Source organism: Strix uralensis, chromosome 7 (assembly GCF_047716275.1).
Source record: "Strix uralensis isolate ZFMK-TIS-50842 chromosome 7, bStrUra1, whole genome shotgun sequence".
NCBI lineage: Eukaryota > Metazoa > Chordata > Aves > Strigiformes > Strigidae > Strix > Strix uralensis.
Window position 1 is genome coordinate 18,830,103 of NC_133978.1, and position 22,107 is coordinate 18,852,209.

Here is a 22,107-nt window from a genome sequence, read left to right on the forward strand (position 1 = left end):
AACAGAATTAAATTCACCAATATTTAGACTCCGCATTCTGGAAATCCTTATTCAAAGGCTTAACGAGAGCTTTTGATATACATTTAAGACATGGAGGACCTTTTGAAAAAGCCCCAAGAAAGTAGAGGATCAACAGATTCTAACTACTAGGTGATAGATTCGCTTGTATTTATCTGTTGCAGATTTTTGAGGCTTCTGACTTCCGTAAGTAGCGGTAGCTGCATGTCATCCAGGCACACAGAGAAGCAGTGGCCTACAGGCCAAAGGAGTGTAGAGCCAGACGAGCCAGGGCAAGTCTGACAAAGTAGAAGGCTGCAAAGTAGTTCACATTTCTAGTGAGCCACTGTTTACAGGATACTTTGTAAGTGGTACTTTTATTGGCTGCATTATAGACAATGTGTAGGACTTTTTGTTAGCATGAGGATAAATATGGCTTTTAGAAACAGTCAAGGAAAATGAAGCCAGATTCATATAAATTGAAATGCCATTAGAAAAGCCCTCTTATGGAGGTGGGCTTTTTATGAAAGAAAATAATTTGTAGGCTCTTTTCCCTTACTCATTGTGAAAGAGTTGGGAATTTTCTAGAAGAACATCTCAGGCAAGAACACCTGTGAAAGAGATAGGGTGCTTGTTGTCCTGGGAGACTCTGTTAAGGTCAAGATGGAGGTAAAAGATTCTATTTTTCTTTTCAAACTGCCTAAACGAAGTATCCTGTGTTCTGTTAGCAAAAGAGATTTGATTGCACTGTGTTTCAAACTTCTGAAACTGACTCTGCTGTCTGAACAATAATTTAATTTGAGTTCCTTTAGGGTGGTATAATGTGGTGATATATATGAGAGTATATTATTTATGTCATAGGCAAAAGCATCAACATTTCTCTCTGCAGATTCTAAACAACTTCTTGTGTGCCTTCATGCCTTCCTTTCCTCTACCACTGCTGCCAAAATAAAGATACCATGTCCAAGTTGTAATGAGAAGGAGTCCTAAATTTCAAGTCACAAGTCTCTCAAATTAGGATTGTAATGTTAAAGTTGAGTCATAGTGATTCAGCTAATGTGCCATCAGTGAAAGACTTACTAGGAGTGCTACTAAATTACACCATTAGCTTTCAGAGCTGTCTGAAATAGGAAATGTTGCAACTTTGATAAAGTTGTTTCTGTCTAACTGCAGAAATTTTGTACTTTATTCTGTGAGAAGACATTGCTTTGGCTGTTGTTTGAAAGCTGCCTTTTACTGCTCAAAAGGCTTAAACCCTAATGCCTAATTTGGTTCTGCTTTTCACCTTCCATCCCTGTACATGATCAAGGAGTCCAAAAATAAGTTTGCAAAGAGGTAAAAGGCTCTCCCTTGCAATACACACTTAAACTGCTCAGACTTTAGTTGGAGATTAAAATAAATAACTATGTGCTATCCATAGCTGTAAATGACAAAATAAGGGGTTCTGAATGTTAAGTGCTTATGACTTCAGTAGAGATACATTTTCACTATATCACCATAAAAAGATGTTATTGATTCCAAAATTTATGTGGAACAAAGTTCAAAAGTAAAAAATGTTCAAAAGCTTTTTGAACAAATTCACAGTAGATAATCCCATCAGTGTCTATGAAACACAGAGACACTATTTCTGGCTCAAGAAGATCCTCAGCTTTAGAGTTTTCAACTGGACATGTGTACTTTGGGAATTGTTATTTTATTCTTGCCTTGCTTTTGTACTCTTTCATAGACATCTACTCTTGACCACTGTCAGAGCTGTGGTAGTGTGCTAGATGACACACGTGGCCTGACTCTGTGTGTCTTTGTGTTGTTTCTGTACAGTGATTCTGCTCTAACACCTCAAATCGAGAAAGAAGGACCAAAATTGGTGTCAGGTTAATGAGAAACTTCAGGGTGATGATGTGTGGTACGAAAACTAACTTGTTATCTGCTGTTGCTGTTACTTCCTCTTTTCTGTGTGACTGAGCTTTTCTTCTGCTAGAATTGACTCGTCTCTGTTACAACTAAGCTACATGTTGTACAGACACAGCACTGTTCCTATTTCCAGATTAGCAATAGTGTGAGGGAAAACAGAACACATGCTGCATCATCGTGCCCTGACCCTATGGACAACCGCGGACACAGTGATCTGAGAGGCACAGCTGCTGGTCAGGTCATAGAGTGGGCTTGCATCTAGTCACGTGACAGAGACTGCCTTGCTGGACAAACCTCTAACTGCCACGCGTGCTTTTCACACTCAAAACACGAGCTGTAAGTGAAAAATTGTGCATACATTAAAGATACCTATTAGTGTACTCCCATGCACCTTATTTACATGCTTTATGACACTCTCTGTGAGATATAATCCTTGCATCTCCTTCATGTGAGCTGGGAGTAAACTTGTGGCATCTCTTCCAAAAAAGAAGCCTGGAAACAACCTCCCATGGCTTCATGCAAACCTATTTCCTTTCCAATTTCTAACCGTCTCTAACTAACATAGCCTAAAAATTCCATGTGTCTTTAATTAAGTTTGCATTTCTCTTGGAGACTGGGAGAGAGGGCAGAGAGAACATAATGCAATAGAAACTCAGGGAAAATTAGATCTGAAAATGAAGTAAAGAAAACAGACTCTGCACAAAGGACTGAGACAGGGAGAAAAATTATTTTGGGAAAATCATATAAGCATTCTACAGACAGGACTGCTTTAAGTATCAGAGCTTTCATGAAGGGAGGAGAAGATTTTATTTTGTCTGTGAAAAGACAGTGAGCATAGGCTTCCTTTTAGCAATGGAAACATGCCTTCTATATTTTAATTTCAAAGTAATACTAAGGGAGAGCAATAATATGAGTTTAAACTGAAGCAAAACATTTTAAGAAATCCCCCCACATCTGAGTATCTGAGTACAACTATCTGAGTAGATACAGTTCATGCATCCACAGCACAAACCTCTTGGGAGGTCAGCTTCCTTCAGCTCCCATAGGAAATCAGTATTTCTGTAGCTTTCAGGAAGAGTTAAAAATAATATCACTAAGTGTATTTCCAAATGTGACTATCAGTAGGGAAGGCCCTACACTGCACTTGCTGTTGTCAGTAAAGCTCTGTACAGGCAATGTGTTTCTGAGAGCTGGTTGCGGTACTTGTGTACAAGGTGTATCACCTCGACACAGTTGTTTTCCAAATCTTGCAGGAGGGAGGATCCTGAGGATAACACAGTAACCTTCACTACTGGATGCTGCAGTCTGGTTCTCCTTTTAGCTGTCTAGTTGCAAAATACGGGATCAACATCAGTTTAAGATCTGAAGTACAAAGAGAATCATGGTTCACGGATTTGCATGGCTCAAAACCTAAAAGCAAATAGCTTTCAAGTGGTTATAGAAAGGGCCTCCAGAGCTCCTGGCTCTAACAGTCTGGGGACCCCTTTGATTGCTTGTCAAATGTTCAACACCAAGATAAATGTTAATTGCCACATGTTATGGTAGGAAGGAAACCTGCCAGTGCAAGAATAGATGGCATTACATGAGGACTTCTTTACATGGAATGTGAAAGAGAGATTGTTATGTCCAGGACACTGATCAGCTGGGGAGCACAATAGATAACATGGTCTTTGGATTTGTGTATTTGTATCTGCAATGGACTTCACTTAAGAAAATTTTTGTTCCATTCCACACTAGCAAACAAGTGTTGTTATTCTTATTAAAAAAAAAAAAAAAAAAAAGTGAATGCAAAAGGAGCACAAGTATTTTTTAAGAAATAATATCACAGATATCCTATGCCAGTGCAAAAGTCCAAAGCAGTTATGCTGATTATAGTAGTGAGAGGCTTGTGTTTACTATTTTCACACAACTTTAATAATGGGTGCAAGCAGCTAAGCTCAGAGATGGTGTATGAGTGAGACACCATGGCCTTTGCATTGAATTTCTGCAGTTCATACTGAATCATGCAATGGTGTACACCACTGTGGAGGGAAGCAGGAAGTGTAAACACTCCCTCCTGGCTGCTGCCATTCAGCTGTCTCCATCACCCACAAAGTGGGAAGGAGTAGAGTTGCAACCCAGGCCTGACCTTGGCTTGTGTCTAAGAGAACATTAGGAAAAGAGCAAATAAAACTAAAAAACCAAAAAAACCCCAACCAAACAAAACCCAAGCCAAAACCTAACCCACAAACAACCCAGTATGCTCAATGTGCATAGTTTAGATTCTGCTCAGGGTCTCTTCAGTCCAGGATTGGAATTGCAGGAGCTGCATAAAGACCCAGGAGTAGAACAAGAGGGAGTGTGGACATGCAGGGAGCAGGGAGGGAACTCCCTAGTAAATCCAGGGCCCAAAGAACAACAGGTGCCAGAGGCCAAGGGTTGAGGTGCCTTGTCAGAGAAGAGCTATGTAAAGAATCTTGCCCAGCACCTGTCCACAGTGTCCCAGGCTTGGTTGTTCTGTGATAACATCTAAAGCTGCCAATATCATTAAAAAAAAAAAAAAAAAAAGAGAAGAAAAGTAGGAAGAAGAAAAAGACAATGATGATAAACAATGATGACATTCATTTGGAAAGGGTTGTTTAGGAAAGATTCAACTCTGGGACAAGCTGAGGCAAAAAAAAAAAAAAAAAAAAGTCCTAAGGAAAGGAGTAGTCATTATGATAAAATGATTGGTTTTTTAACTGAGAACAAAATAACTTAAAAGTACATGCAAACATAAATTGAAGTATATTTAAAATGTTGATAATTGGCTACAATCAACTTTGAGCCTGCAGAAAATATGTTAAATACTCTTAAGTTACAGCTTGCTTTCAATACATCTGAACGTATGGACACTGCAGGAGCACTCCAGGGAATTAACCATGCAGCTGGTAGTACTGCAGAATGAAGAACTGTGCTTCTTCCCTCCATATCCAGCATGTGGCTCTCCCACCCCACCCAGAATCAAAGGAGTTTTATTTCTTTCTGCTGCACTGTTTCCCCTTCTGCTCTCTGTAGTCTGAATTTCAAGCATGGCAATACATGGGAAACAAGGTAGCACTGTCCCCCTGGCCTGCAAAATTAAAGAGATGGCAGTTGACATCTTAGAAATGTATTTACTTGCAGTTGCCACAGTCAAAAGATAGCCTTTACAGTGAGAAGAAGTAATTTGGCACTACTGCTAATGCTACTCCAAACTTTTCCATATGCATGGAATGCTCCAGAGCTTTGTGAAAATCTCCAGGCTTCTTTTCTTTTCCCTTTTTTTATTCCCAGCTAGCATCCTACAGCCACACTGAGTGCAGACTTCTTAGTATTCCAGAAGCAGACAAAGATACTTTTATTTGATATAAGAAATAGAAAGTACTTCCTATTTGTATTTTCCTAGGAGCACAAATACTTACACAGACTTTTTGTAGGAAAGTAGCAATTGTCATATAGATCACATCACTAACCTGTCAAGTCCAATCAGATTGTGGCCAGTCCTGACACTTTCAGAGGAAGGTGTAAGAAACCCTACTTAGGAATTCCCACCCAAGGTAGAAAAACTGGGGTTTTTTCACCCCTGTAATGTGGCAGTGAATTTCTCCTGTTACTTGTCTTGTAACCTGAAAGGCTGAGCAAGCTCATATCTTCCATGACATAGTGCATGCTGGGTCAGATTTTAGATGCATGCATTCCACTACATATGAAAATCCCACTAGGGTAGTCTTTTTTACAGGCTGTGTGGTTCACATACTAGCAAAATGACATTCAGAAGTACCTGGACTTATAAAGCTGCTGAACTTGCAAAACTTCCATTGTAGTCTATAAGAAATACAGATACAGCACATAATGGTTTGACATTATCAACAGTGAATAGACCTATCTTTTTGCTACCAAAAATTACTGTTATTAAGTAACAAAGTATTGTTTAGCAGTAATAGTAATATCAATTTATAGTAATATCAGTTTATCTGCTGGTAGTTTGATAACCCTATTTGTGAATGTTCTGTTTTCTCTACAAGTAATGGTATTACTTATATCCGTTGATGCTCTGTGCAAGTTTATTCAGCACTACATATTTCTCAAAGGATGGGTTAGATACTAGCTAATGTGTAGTACTTTCTTCTGAGGTTGGCATGGAATAAGTCCTTAATTTAGAAAAGAAGGAACTGAGACTATTTAAAAATAAACATTTCTTCATTCTTTAATAGTGCCTGGAAATTACTAAGTCATATTTTTAGGCTTAGTCTGTGGAAGGCTCTTTTTGAGCCCTTTGAGAGCACTGTTTCTATGTGCTTTTATTTTATGTGACTTGACATGAACACAGTCATTATGCAACTGAGTGTTGATTGTCTTACTGTTAATGCACTCAGATGTGTTAAGAGGTGGTCTCAGAGTTAGCTTCCCAGTTTAATGCTATTATGGGTTTTAACCAGTGGTCTTGGATACAGCACTGAATTAACACGTGAGTAAAACTGTTGGTTCTCTTCTGCTCATTCTGGATATTCTAAGCTAATTCTTTTAACTTCTCTAGCTCCAGTAACATACACAGCTGAGAATCCATTCTCTTGAGTTCTTGACTTTAGGTGTTAGATTCCAGATAGAGATGATGCGATACTACTTATATCTTGACAGTCTCTTTTCTTATGCATTCCCATTCTTGAAATGTTTGGCATAGTTATAACTTCCTTACATGGGCATGATTTATTTACTGTATGCAAATTATACTATTGTAAGACTTCTGCATATCTCTCAAATGCTTATAGGACTGTTTGAACATGTGGGAGAATATGTAATATTAGCTACTAGTTGTATATACGAAAAAAAAAGCAGACCTTATACCTCAGTCTTCCATAATTTCTGCATAAGCTATGATTTGGCCCAGATTTCTTAAGGACTTAGCCCGACTTTGCAAAATTTTATCCAAGTCCTAAGCATGCAAGGTAATATCTTTGCTGGAATCATCATCTCACTTAATTAAGCAGTAGAACTTACACATATTTTAATAGAGCAAGGAATTTACCCCTGAACATCAAAGAATTTATGTGACCTGGGAAAATATCCACAGACCTTTTCCCCATTTAACCATTACCATTAGTTTTTAATTTTGAAGAAACTTGCAGAATTAATGCAACAGAATTATATGTTTTGGTACATGCACATTATTCCCATTCAGTCTAGACTTAAACTCTTGACAGTCCAGAGATGCTCCTGGATATTGCAAAGGAAGCTGTGAAGCAGAGCAGGAGCTGCCCTTGGACTGTGTACATAAGCACTCTGAACATTACTTAGTCTGTTGAAATCCAACTTCTTGCAGCAAATGAATTGCTTCTGCTATACAAGTTCCAGATTCTAGCTCAGCTATAGATGTGGTCAATAGTGTTTGACCACAGTAAGTAGTGATATGGTAAAACAGTGCACCCTAGCTCACCCTTTTTGTGGTAAAGTGATTAGCAAACTGCACAGAGGTTGGCATGCATAAGGTACCTTTGTGAAGAGTCAGAGAGGAATAAGTAATGTATGGGACACTTTATAACTATGATGGAAGTTGGGGAATATCCATTCAGTCATGAGTGTGGTTGATGAGTTTTAACATCTTCCAAAACATCTTCCAGAGTCTCCAGAGCTTTAAGACACTCTGGGAGATGTCAAGCAGCTCATATAGGCCTCTGAGACAGAATTTATATAGTCTGTGTCATTCCAACATGCTTTTTGGTAACAATAGTCTATTGCAATTACAAAACTGCTGTTAACATTCTCCTGAGAGGTGAGCATATCCCCTTGGTTATGTTTAAATCCCTGATAGGAAGTGCCTCAACTGCAGTTGGGAGCAGTGCCACCCATTTGCTAAGAATTTACAGAGGTCTCCCAAAGTACAGAGTAGAGCTGTAAACTTTTCCTACTGGATCATTTATCTCCCCTCCCCTAGCAATTCTAGGAATAGTCTGGCCACTACATGTGGCACTAATTTTCTATTTGCTGAAGAACTGGGCATACCAAGTAGCACTCAGAAGGCTAGCAGAAAGACAAGTATTTCTTCTTGCAGTGGAAACTGTATATAGTTATCATGAAAAAGTAAGTAAGGCAGTGTAAACTGTGATTTTATTTACATGTTGTCATCTGCAAAGACACAAAGGCCTTGTCTTTATTTGGAATTAGGCCTGCAGACACTGACGTAGAGAAAACAGGACAAACTCCAGTCTTGTAAGAGACACTGCAAACTTGTGCTTTTCTCAATCCTGGAGTAATCTCCTCTCATAGTATTTTTTGTCCCTTTTTCTTGTGTGTGTTTACCCTGTGCAGAAACACTAGAAGCTGCAACTGTGTCTTACTCTTCCCATATAGCTAGAACAGACCAGACAATGCCACAGATTTCAAATGGTCTGCAGTGTTGCAACAATGTGGGCTGTGACCTGAAGTCAAGTTTTTGAAGAACAACACCCCAAGGTGTGCAACTCATTGTGAATGAGGCAAGAGTTCTCAGTTCAAAGTATTTATTATGGAGTAAAGATTTTTAAAAAGAAGTAAAAATGAATCATGTATAAAAGCTAATTTAAAATCCCCTTTAAAAACTGGTCACCTTTAATCACTTCAGAAATACTAGAACAGTTCATAGCTATCACTGGGAATTCAGTGAGAGGTCATGAGACAGGCTCCCTTCATGCTGTGTGTATCATCACTCCCATTTAGCCCACTGGCTAATCTAGTTGTTATTAACTCACAGTCTGAAACAAATTTGTCACCCACATCTGTACTTCTTAGGCTATAGCTTTCTCTTGAACCTGACATGGTGGTGTGGACGAGACTTTAAAACAAAATACTCATGCAGACAACTCGTCTCATCATGCCCACAAGCCCCAGTGTCAGCCAGCGAAGCTTTAAAGGAGTTCCCCTGCGACTGCAGTGTGTTCAGACACTCAGTAGTGTTCTTTGAAGACTGGAGTGTTGTTTTAGCCTTTTCTTCTGAGAGGCATAATTTTGTCTGCTTATTATCTGATGAAAAAAGCTGCTCTCGTTACATCAGTTTAGGTAATTTTCTAATCTCCACTAACTCAGCATTCAGTGTTCCTGACTCTAAAACTTTAGAAGTTTTCTTCTTAGCCTTACTATTACTATTACTAGAGCACTAGTTCTGGAGTTCTCTAATTATTTAATGCCATACAAACACTTAAATGAATATGTCTAATTCACATATCTATTTGGGGGAGAAAAGCTCTAAAATCCCAGAAAGTATTTTGAGTCACAACACTTAATTACAACACTACACTTAATTACAATACTACATGACTTCTCAGTATCTGACTTACTTTCTGTTGTCCTCATTAAATGTGCTAGTTTATTAATGTATTTAGTTTGCATGGGGCTAATCTTTATCAATGGCCAGTACAGGCCTAGGAAGGGATTCAGAATTTTCCTCTATTTGATGTCAAATATTTCTGTGGCTAATATCTATAAATCTGTTGCAAAGGAAGTTACCGGTACTCTGATTGCTCCTGAGATTTAGTAATCTCAGAGATGGTGACCCTTAGAAAATACCTCATATAGCTTGGGAAATTAGCCTTTTAGAGCAGGATGCTGTAGTTCATAATTAGGTACTCTACTTCTGTAGGAGTTCCTGTGTTTGGTTGGGGCCTTGAAGGTTCTACAGTGCTTCCCTTACTGAGAACTGTAAGGGAAGCTGTATCACCTTTTCCATCTTCAAATTGAAGATTGTGTGTGATGGTGGAAAGCTGATCGCTAAACTTCTATAGAATCAATCAATCACCTTTATGATGTTTTTTTTAAATATTTCTTTGAAGTGTCAGGTCATTTGATGGCTGAAGACAGTTCGTACTTTTTAAAGTACTGTTTTAAAGTGCAATTTGATTCTGAGAAGGGATTATGAAGTGGCTTTGAAACACTGTTTGCACGTTGGTAGCTATCTCAAATCTTATCTGTTTATAAATAAAATGCTATTTCTAACAGCTACTGCTACAAATTCTGATTAGAAAGTGAGAACTGAGGGGGGTTGTTTAGGTGTTAGATTCCAGATAGAGATGATGTGATACTACTTATGTCTTGACAGTCTCTTTTCTTATGCACTCCCATACTCCGGGTTGTCTTCCCGTTCATTAATTCCTTGCAGTAAAGAGCTCAATTACATTAGGAAAGGTACAACATGAGAACCTTTGTAAACACTGTCTATTTGAAGCCTTGATAGCCAGAATAAAGAGCATTTTTCCAGAGTGGCATACAATGTGGAGGTACTATAAGAATAAAAGCAGAAGATGCCAGCTTTTCTCACCAGTGTTCATAGATCTGGTTTGGAATATTCCTTAAAAAAAACCCCAAAATACCCAAACAAACAAAAAAAACCCCGAACAGATGTGATTGGGTTTTAACTGGCACTTTCAGAAGTAACAAAAATCTTAATATAGAAGGTGTCTTTTGCTCAGGAAATTGGCTGTAGTGTATTCAAACACAAACTTAGCCCAGTCTCTGACTTGAAGCTATTTGAAATAGAGAATCAGCAATGAGGAGGCTGTTGTAATTTAAATTTTGTAGGACATGAATTATTATACAGAATCCCTAGATTACTACAATCTTTTGAACAACCATTGATTCTAGCAACATGTGTAGACAACTCACCAAATATTTTCTTCCAGGTTTCTTGCGAGTGTAGTGCATGATTCTTGCAAGCTTCCTCTTTTTCAAGACCACCAACTGTTGTAACAACATGATATACTATAGTTGCCAGAACTGCTCTGTATTTCTGAAATCTGTAAATCCACACTTGCTAGCAGCCATGCACAAAATAGGAGGAGGACTCAAAAATAGTAAGGCTGATGAAGATTGCAATAAAACAAAATCAAATCCAGTTTAACAGCAACTAAAGCTATGAGGTTTTGACCATCAGATGTTTTTTGCTTTAGTGGAAAAAAGAGATTTGGCATCTTGCAACATCAAATCCTAACTTTTCATCCCACTAAGTGATCTGTGAAAATACTTTCTATCATCTAAAACAAGGCACGCAGACCGGAAGTATATAGCTGCTGTTTTTCTGTGGGAAACTAAAGGCAGATTCAGAGTTCCTTGAGTCAAGCTTTTTGCATTGCTTATTTGGAAAGACCTGGATTTCTGTTGTTTTGTCAGTGTAAGTCATACAAGAAGAAAATTTATCAAAGTGTCATAGCTACATAGAGAAGGATCCCTTTTCCCTTCTTTGTTTCACTCGGCTATCACTGGCTGTGTAACTGGCACATGCAGAAATGAACTCTACTCCCCCTGAGAAAAGCCTGTGGGGGATAGCTGCTAGAGATATTAAAATTTCAGTTTGGTCCTGTTTTCCTTTATCTGTTGACAAAAATATGATGCCTGCATCTCGTTCAGGCTAATCCATCAAAGAAGCTTCGCCAGAGTTTGTTGTGCTGACATGCTCTGTCCCTGTGAGAGAGTGTATATATCAGTACTGAATTCTCTCTGAAGTTTTAGTTGCTATTTTTTTTCCCTGCAATGTTAAAGACCAGTTCAGGGTCAGGAATGATCATCAAAACAGAGACAGAATAGCCTGTAGTCCCATTTGGAAGGCTATGCTGTCTTGATACCAGTATCTTTGCCAGAATGTATTAGGCTGGAGTTGTAGTGACTCTTGTGTGGGAAAGTGGATTGTTTATCTGTTACAGCTGCTGTGTGTCACAGTGGTTGCAGGTTATTTCTTATTTTGGGGGAGAAAATGGAAGGTGGGGAAATGGGGCATCTGTTAACAATTCCTAGACAAGTACGCCTTGGTTGACACAGTGATCAGAGCCCTTGATGGTAACTCAGGAACTGACTCTAATTCATAAGATTTGGCACCACAAAACCCCTCAGTAGGCCATAGGTCTTACATGGTGCTAAGACCTTGTACTGGCTCTGTACGAGTGATAGATATCAGCACCTGTGCTGTGCATCAAGCTCAGCAAGTGTTGATGAGGTCATACTGCTACTTACTGTAGGAAACAATATGTGTATGAGGAGTGAGGGTTAAGCCCATGTATTGACGCAGTCTCCGTTTTGTCATGGTGTCGCTTCTGAACTGTTAACAGTCAAAACTGCCCTCCATCTAGTTTCCTGTCTTCCTCACTGAATTGTGTGCAGCTAAACTATGCTCTGTCCAGTGATTTTCTTGATTCTTCCTGTTGTACACTGCTAGGAAATTTTCCTGAGCTGCCACAATCCTAAGATAAAGAAATCCTTCTTCCCACTCTCCAGCCCTACCGTATCCTCTTTGATATGGAATCTTTTTTGTCAAAACCAAAACATATTCAATTATCTTTCATAGCAGATCTCGCTAAATGAATAGTTATATATTGCTGTGGCTCTTTTTCTGTATACATACATTTAACTTACCTCCAGTATTATCAGGGCAGGAGCAAGACCTCATCATGTGATGGTTATCTGTACTTCACCTTTTGTCTAGTTCTCCCGAAACAATACTAGTGCCCAATTAGTGCACAATTACCCAAAATATTGCAATTACTTTGTCTGTCTTACCTCTTAAGGATAATGGCAATCTCTGCATTAATCAGAATCACTGCCCTTAATATGTTCCCTGAAATATAACTGCCATGATTTTATTACCCCAATAGCCAAATAAGATTTAAATTCAGACAAGTTTGACTCAATGAATTCCAGAATGTCATGACATAATGCTGAAAAAGACAGAGAATGTTATATTAACCTTATGTAAATTTTTGAAAATGTTATTTCATTTGGAATTAAAAATTGTAAGTTGATAAAAGTTTGAAAAGACAGTCAAGAACTGGGAGCACAGTACAGGGAACAGTTGATATTGACTATTGTTTCAATAATAAGCCTTCTGCTTAATTTGATATGATCATTTAGTATCATGATGGTTAGGACAATAAGAATATCCTTTAATAAAGAATGTCCTGCTCTATGTCCATTCCCTCCCCCTCACTGTGAAATCTTTTACAAAACTATTACAGGTAACTTGAGAAAAACCTGAGAGCAAAATTTATAATGCAAGAACACATGAGTAAATCCCACAGTGATCAGAAAACGTGACTCTCCCATGATCATTATGATGATTTTGTGACTAGCAGAAGGGAGAAGCATGGCTTAAAGTTCACTAAGATGTCCTATGGACAAACATTTTCTCATCTTCTAGAAAGCAGAGCCTGCTGCTGCTATTCAGTGATGTCTTCCTTATAGTGACTTATTTCTTGAGATTACTCTCAGAGTGCCAACATTTCTTTCAGGTAAAATAAAAATCTCAAGAGTCCAGATTTTTGTGGTCTCTTTTCAGCTCTGCCACTGATGTCTGTCTATTATCAGACAAGTCTGAGCCTCCACGACTGAAACAGGTTTAAAATTTACACATCTCAGAGCAGTGAGTCACATCTTGGTTCTGTCCAGTAAAGCACATAGAGTTCATCATCAAATACAGAGTTATTTCCAGACAGGGCCCCTCTCTGAAAAATGTTAACAGGTGGAAACCCTAGTAGATAAATTAATGTCTGCTCTTCAAGAGAGGGTTATTTATACCACCAGCCTGGGTTTGGTGAGTGCAAGTGTACCATGCAATGATATACAGAAAGCATTTATAGCTAGAGTGCTCTGGACCTGTCCCTCCCCCATTTTTAAAGCAGAAGAGACAAACAGTCTGATGTGTGTGTGTTCGTGTATTCGTAACACCTACATAAGGATGTTATTTGATTTCTAGGCACAGAAATTATTTGATCATGCAGACTGAGAGAACTGGATGATGAATAGAGGGCACCCAACACCAAGTCCATGGGTGGTTTGATGAAAAGAAATGTACAGAATGATTTTTCATGAAAATGCAGCTTGTCTTTGTGGGGTTACTGATCACAATGAGCTTACAGCCATGTGAACATATCTAGAATTTTCATATGCTTATATATGAGAAGATGTCTAAGGAAAAAGGCATTTTTTTCCCTCCACCCCTTTTTTGCTTGGGGAAATATTATTAATTTGTAGCTTCTCAGAAAATCTGTGCCTTTTTCCCAGTGTCTAGCTTTGTTTTTTACACTTGGAGAAACATGCATGCCCATGAAACTGAAGAATTTTTATGCAGAAATTTGAGCTGGTAACTGGATGGTAACTTGCTCTGCTGAGCAAGAATGAGACCTGATTACTCTTGCAGTTCCCACTGTCTCAACTCAAGTGGATGGGTAGTGACCTGCATGCTCCCCTGACCTGGCAGCTTTGGTCATGGCTCATCATAGTGACTTCAATCCCTTTGCAATGACTGTCTGCTCAAGCACTTGAGGCCCACCAATGTCCCTTGTGTGTGTGGGATAGCGGTGTCTTATAAAAGCATGTGTATGTTCCTACAGTGTTCCTGACAGAAAGGAGTCCAGCTTTATCTGGGTCCAGTTTTATGGGGAAGGACTGTACAAAAGAAAGCCCACAACAACAATGTAAAATGGTAAGTACATTATGCTATAAACAGAGTTTAAATTCAGGAATGAGGAATTCAGTGGTGAATCACCTGAACTCTCCTTCCCACTTACTGAATATATTACATGTTTTTAGAAAATTCTGCATTAGTAATACTATAAAAATCTGCTTTTATTCAGGGATTGCATTGCATATCCACAACTGAAAAAAGGGAGGCTGTGCTCCCCACATGCTATTCTAGCTAGGCCACTAATATCACATATTTAGAGAGAACTGCTCTGTGTATTTTCATTTCTTGGTCTTTTCTGAAACACCCAGTATGAACGCCAAATAGAGGCATGTTTTTGATGAGTATCTTTTCTCTAGAAACTGGGATGAGAGCCACAGACTTGCTTCCAGTGAACCACCAAAGCTTCTTTTAATTTGATGACCTAAGTTGCTGTTGAATTTGGATGAACTCAGACAAGTTTATATGTGAAAGTGTCTGTCTTTCATTGCTAATCCTTTGAGCTATTCAGTCCTTTTAAATCCTCTTCTTTTTAGGCTTAAAAAGGCTACATCTCCATCCAGACACTTTCAATGTTCTGCTTTCAGGTCTTAAAACCACAGTTCAAGGCTCTTCCTGTATTTAAGATAATACTGATAACTGCAAAGAAATCTTTTTAGCAAAGATGTTTGAAACATCAGCCAGCATACAATATTCTTTTTATTGAGTTATAGATGTGCTTAATTAACTAAAAAACATTACTTGCATATTTTAAAATCATCTTTTCTAGGAGAAGACATATGAAGCATGTAGTCAGGTTATCTGATGTCTTGCTTAAAAGAATTCTCCACCAATAAATGACAAAACCTCCTTTCAAGAAAGGAGTCAGCAAATCATGTCATGATTTTCAAGGTAACATAATGAGAGATTGGAATATAGGAGAACAGCAATGAAATGGAATAACATGCCTGAGTTCAAAATAGTCAGTGCGTCATAAAATAGGCTTTGAGACAGGGGTGGAAGAAAGTTTCATGTCATGGGCTCTCACATGTTGAGCACACTTTGACACTGCGGCCTTCTTTCCAAACCTGGGCAGTTGGAGGGGTCAGCATTGTTTGCTATCACACTGGAGAGAAGCACAAGTTCCCCTAACCGAGTTACTTCAAGCTCTAAAGTGTCTAAACTTCTGAAAAATTATTACTTCCCTATTTATTTTTTTTTCTATTTTCAGTTCTTATTTAGTGTCAGGTTAAAATTAAGACCTCTGATGATTTTAACAGCCAAAAAAAAGTATAAGAAGAATAAGTACGAAATCAATGACCTAGTAGTTATTAAATCTGTTAAATTCTGCAGAGTTTCAATGATACTTAGTATCTTCTGACAAAAGATTCCCAATCTTTATCTTTAAGCTTATGACTTGAATTGAGATGGTGTTCGTTAACTCAGGTAAATTTTAAGAAAAATAGATGGTGACATAAAAGGTTTTTTTCTTCTTTTTTTGCTTTTTTTGTTTTTAGTTAAAATCAAGCTCATCACAGAATATGTTTCCATTAAATTCTCAGCAGCAGAAATTGCCATCTTTTACTGAACAAATTACAACTTTTAGCTACTCACGGAAATTGTTCTCAGAATGCTCTTTTAAGGTCAAGAAGAGTCAAATGTAATCAATCATCCAGGAAAATGGAGCTGTGCAGACTCAGAGAATCTGAGATTGTCTGAACTTGTCTTCACAGGGAACTCTGTGCTTGCTTAGTGTAAAATAAAAATGTTCACAGCTACTATGAGCAGTAGGACAAGGAAGATACTTAATTTTTTCTGTACTTCAAAAAGCATTTTAAGAGACACTCATATAAGCGCTGTGCTCATCTGGTAAGGTGGCATGGCAGTAGTGTCTACTGTCCTAATCCGATATTAAGTTACTAGGCAAGCATATTCCTACCCCTTATCATATATTAAAAAGGTATCAGGAAATGCTATACTCAAAAATGGAGAGACAGTTCAGTCTTCAACAGGGTAAGTTTACATTTTTCTCTGGTGGAAGTCAAGAATTAAAAAAAATTACCTTTAACCTTTAGAAGCCTCCAGAAGGAAGTGCACTGAACATGGACTTGCTTTAGTTTTAAGTCCCTTCTCTTACAAGTGCCCCTCCTACTACAGTATGCAAAATCTGGTGCTTATAAGTCCAAAAGCTACAATATGCTTTACATCCTGAAACATTCTTCTGTGCTAGCTGGTGACTCTATCATGGAGATCAATGCTAAAAATCTTGACACGTTCCTCACTGTGAGACGCAATATTTTAAATAAAAGAGAATGGTTCAGTTTAAGGCATGCTAACAGATGAAAGCAAATGCTGAAGAAGCAGAGCCTGACCTCCCTACTGTGTTTTTTTCTTCCTGTGCCTTACACCAGAAGCTTTAGCAAAATGATTCTTTATCACAAAGCTTCCTTTGTATGGATGAAGAGGGAATGCCTCATTTCCGTGAACCCTGGGGGGCTCCCTGAAACACCCCTGTGTTGCCCTGCGTCGCTGGCACCCTGGGAGCAGCCCGACTGAGCAGAACATCAGATTCGTTCCAGACGCTGCTAGCTGCCAGCACATTGTAGGACTAACTTGCAAGGAATGTTCCCCTTGGCAGGCAGCCTCCTCCTGGCACCGGCACCAAAGATATCAACCATAATTGTTGCTATTTAGGATTTTTCTTGTTGTTTATATGAATCACTGCTAAGACAGCTAGGTTATCCCAAATCTTTGAACAACTCATACAGTGGGAAGCCTGACAGTAGGTAGAGGATAATATAAACTATTTTGAATTGAATCTGCAATTTTTTGAGCTGAGCGATAAAAGCATATTCTGCTTGAGCTTGAAGCTCCAAATCCAAGAACTGCTGAGTCTTATGACTCAAGCATTGACACTGTCTTGCTATGTATCCTGGAAGAAGTTTCTCCAATGTTTCTCTTGGTTTTCTTTTACTTACTCTTTTCTCTATTTTCTGTTAATTTGCTTTTTGTTCAGCTGCTTTGAAACTAATGTAAGCAAGCAGGCCCACATGTAAATAAATATTCCAGCGTTAAGAATAGTATCACCTGTATGCAATGGGTCTGACTGTGTGTTAAACCCTGAGTTTCTTTGTGCGTGGATGAAATATATAAATAAAAATGGTAACTCTGGTTTTGGCTGAAACTAACAAACAATTAAAACCATAACAATGACCCTGTCCTTCTATTTCACTTTTTCCAAATAAACAAAATGCAAATATACCAAAGAATATATGAAATTCCTGATCTGGACACTGCTGTAAGTGCCCAACAGCTCTGATCTGGGTTTGCACTTCCAGAAACCCCGGGCATGCTCGCTGTCACAGGCATTCTGGAAACTGTTGAGTAAAACAGCTATGCGCACACAGTAATTCTGGCATGTCCTAAAAGCAGGTGACTTTACTGTGCAAGTACAGTGTCATATGAATGCAGGCAGCTTTGATCAAGAAATCCCAAACAGAAATACATTTGTCCTTTTCTGTGTGTCGCTACTAAAGCAGACAAAAAAACCCGTTTTCTGTAAAAGAGAGAACACTGTATGCGGGGTGCTCCTGTGTAGAGTTTTTGGATGTCTACTGTAACAGCTTAGGCAAATAAATCTGCTCTTTGATGCTGTGGAATAACCTTCTGCAGCACACATTGGCTAGTAGAGACTTCTGTGGTAACGCGTGAAGGATACTTTAAGTTCTAAACAAGGAGGTTTGTAAGTGTTTCTCTCCACTTTGTGTGACTGACTGTGGGATAAAATAGTATACACCTCTTCTTGCATTTGCACAGTGTGTTTAGTGCCTCCACAGTTACGTTATATAAATAATACTGCTCATTTAAACTTACATAAGTATGCTGAGTGCCAATAACACTCATGGCAGAGTTTGAGTTTTGCATTGCTTTTAGATACTACTGTGCATTTTATTCTAAATGCAGTACTTCATATTTCATTTTGCAAATGAGAAGCACCTGTCAAACATCACTATTTATGACGACAAACATGAAATGTACTATTCAAGTAAAATATAATGCTCTTTTAAAGTTCAGGATCTCTATAGTCAGAAGAGAACAAATTCCAATGTGGGCATATAATGCGATTGCTGCTATCCCCAAATATGTGCATTTTCATCAGGTCACCCTAAACTACATGAAGAAATGGGTTGTTAGTCAGTGTAACAGACAGACTACAGATGTGAAGCATATGGAGACCCAAGAAAGCAAGGCACCACGACTACATTATGCCATCAGAGATCATGCAGCTTGTACAGAAATAGAAGGGTTGGTGACTTGGAAACAAGAGGCAGAAGGTTTGAGCTGATTAGGGACACCCTGCCAATGCCAGTGCTTTTTGTTGCCTTCAGACTGGCATTGTGTCAGAGCAGGCACAATACTTTGTGTGGAAAGACAGGATATGGCTTAGTGCAAGGCATGGAGAGAAGTGAAAGAGTTTTGAGGTACACTATGTAGGTGATGCACTCCAAGGAAAGGATATGGTTAAACTTTTCAGTGTCTCAAACATAAGACTGAACTCTGGGGAATGCATACACTGGGGCAGCAAGCAATCTCTCTACATCAGCAACAGAGAGTGCATCACTGTGCGTCCTCACTCCCGGTATCCAAAGCAGCAGTCTCAGGCTCAGACTGCAAAGGATGTACAAGCTCAGTTGTTTGCGGTCCTCACACAGTCACTTAAATGCACAGAATTATTTATCATATCCTGCTTACTTTATTCCAAACTCCAGTTAGCACAGAACTCTGAAAACACGGTTATGTGGAGGACAGATGAGCTGCTTTATTATGATGCAGTTACAGAATCAAGAATCAAAGGACTCTTTGGTGTAATCCTACCTAGAAATTTTTGTGATACAACTGGGAAATCTTCATGTTTCGTAAACATGAAGTACAGAAACAAGAACCAGTCTGTTAGGTTTGAGGCCATTCTGGATGAATGGATCTAGACATACTGATATTTTAAATAGTAACCAACCACAAACTGGCTTTTAGTTGTTCACGTTCCCCCTTCTTTTTTTTAATCTTTATATTTCTTAGAAAACAGAATGTAGCCAGGGGAAGGATAGCAGGGAAGTAGTGGTTCCTTCGGTAAATACTATGCTGAAATGTTATTTCTGTCTTTTCTAGTGAAGAAAAGGCTTTTCCAGGATTGAATTATTTTTTCCTAAACCTGTAGTAATGTCTCAATTAAATTACCATATATGTTAAATTTCAGCAGTTGTCTGGCCCGCCCAGGAATGTGAATCTTCTGTTTTCCCACTGTTAACAGCTTAGAGATAAAACCCTTCCATATTTTAATTTCTGCAGATCTATCAAAGTGCCAACCATCAAATTACAACTAGTTTTGTTTTCTTTGTTACTTTAAATGTTTTGTCTTCAATTAACTTTCCTCTGCCCTGAAGACAGTATTCAGCAGATTGCAAGATCTTGGCTGTGTGGCATTATGTATGGTCTGTTCAGGTGTATCTTTCTCCTTCATAAGAACAGACTTGCTGCTTTAGGCCCTGGATGTTCCCTGCCAATGGTTGTGACAGTTTTGAACACGCCAGGAAGGTGGTGGCCAGAGTGATGATTTTGCTTTAGCAGTGTATTTCTCAAAAGCCATCCAAATGCCATAGTGATGGATGGCTTTGAAATACATATTTAGGTTTATAAACTTGCAATTAAAGAGCTTACCTGTTATGTCAGAGCAAGAGAGAAGTCTTAGAAATCAATTGTAGAAAGCCTGAACTAGCCACAAGCCAGATTTTTGTGCATTGGCCTTTCTCACTTCTGCCTCTCATATGTATGGTGGTTCCTAGTGACCAGACTGTAACAGAACATAACATTCTTTTTTTTTTAATTTTGGTCTTTCTTGAACTATTCTGTTCTTTATAGAACTCTGACCATATCCTTTTCCTAACCTTTTTCACTAATGTCATTTCTTTTTGCATAGTATCTCACAATATCTGACCTGAAGTCAGTGAGGGTGCAAAATCTGAAGATTATTGATACCAAAGCATTAGAAGGTTATAGTTGTATAGAGAAATACGCAAGCTGGAGCACTGCTGGAAAGCAAACCAGAAAGGTCAAAATTACTAAATATTGTGTACACAAGACTACTGCCTTGTACATGACTATTCTCGTTTTATATAAAATGACTTGCATCAGAAGTGCAACTCTTGCATTAGCTATTGTCGCAGGCCACAGTGTTGCTGCTTGTTTCCAACTCACAACCAATTAAACAGAAGGAAAAAGAGAACAGACAGGATACAGACTAGCCTAAATTTCTTAGGTCTCTGTCCAAAGTCATATTCAGGATCCTTATTTTGACAAGCACTGCTGAAATTGGGTAGGTTTACTGCAGTGCTGTGGAGCTGGCTTCATTCTGTTGCACTTGTTTGCCATAAATTGTAGCTTTCTTTAATCTAATGCCTTTGTAATTATACTGAAAATTGCTGCTTGGCTGTCAGGGACACTTCCTAAAGAGCATCTGCTGCAGGAGTCTCCAAAAATAGGGTGTAGCACATGTGGCTTTATGATCATTAGTATCTAGCAGTTTTAGCGACCCACCTGACTATTTTTTGCTCTTTAGGAATGTATGTTTAAACAGATGTATTTTTAAATTAATGATATCTTCTTCTCTTGCTATTGATGATTTAGGAGCTTTCTGTACTTTAAACTCTCAAACTATAGTCTAGCAGGTAGCGACAGTACTTAAATACAGCATTTTTAGAGCATGGATTACAAGGCACAGAATTCCAGCCTGGAACAGCTGGCTGATAAATTACAGTGCATACTAATCAGCATGTCATGGTGGAGGATTTACAGGGTCGATAGCAAGTGCCAGCCAATTACAAAGCAAATACATCACTATTTCTGTCTCTTCAACCAGAGCACTATCTGTATAGTAATTTGCTTCTGCACCCACTAAGCTGTAATTTCCTAGTAATCTGGAGAAAGATGCACTACCAATAGGGAGACTGATTCTTGGGGGAGAAATCTGAGTGTGCATGGACATCATAAGCTGAAAAATTTTAAAGTAATGTTCATAGTTCAGCTTCAAGAAATACATTTTTACCTTGACTAGGAAATATTGTTTTTTTCCAATTTGTGAGATGGCACAATAACTCTAAAAAGTGACATTGTCTTCCAGATCCTCAGAGTTAAGTTATGATGTGCTTATTGTCTGAGTAGATGCTTGGTGCTTATAGAAGAATCTCTGCTTCCATTTCATACAGGAAACCAGCATCAGACAGCATGTAAGTGTGTGTGGCACATGCACGTGAGAGATGTGCCTGTACACAAATGTCAAATTAAAGTAAATGGATAAGGACGGGAAAGATGACTAACAAAAAACAATTAACAGTGAAACAGAGCTGTAGTTTGTGGGTTTTCCTCATGATTTTTGTTGTTCACCAATGGCTAAAGATTTCTTGCTGGGGGAGGTGTTAGTCCTGGCAAAGGAGAATAGAGTTTCTATAGCTCTTTAGTTATTGGATGTTCTCAGAGTGCATCTTATCACCTGTAGAATATAATGCTTCACTCCTTGTAGGAAGAAGGCAGAGCTCTAATATACAGCTCTGATTTTATATTTTGTCTGGTAATGGGCCATTGTGTTCTTCAGCCACTCAGCAGTGTAATACTAATTGTGGATGACTGCTGAGCAATGCTAGCTCATTTAGCTAAATTTACAATGACTTTACGCTGAGCTGGGGCTTTCTAGGCATCAATAGAACTCCTTTTTGTTGCTGCCTTGTGTACATGCTGCTAGGCACCAGTAGCAC

At 38.6% G+C, this 22,107-nt stretch overlaps 1 long non-coding RNA gene across 3 annotated transcripts in view; it reads left to right on the forward strand.

The window, feature by feature from the left end:
- The window catches only part of LOC141945870 (uncharacterized), a 124,922-nt gene that overhangs the window by 7,581 nt on the left and 95,234 nt on the right, over nucleotides 1-22,107 (forward strand). For 2 of the 3 annotated variants that reach the window (XR_012629657.1, XR_012629656.1), the window contains exon 3: nucleotides 14,253-14,344. The exons of the other annotated variant lie outside the window; for it this stretch is intronic. This is a non-coding gene — a long non-coding RNA (uncharacterized LOC141945870). The remainder of the gene's footprint in view (nucleotides 1-14,252; nucleotides 14,345-22,107) is intronic. 3 annotated transcript variants of the gene reach the window in all.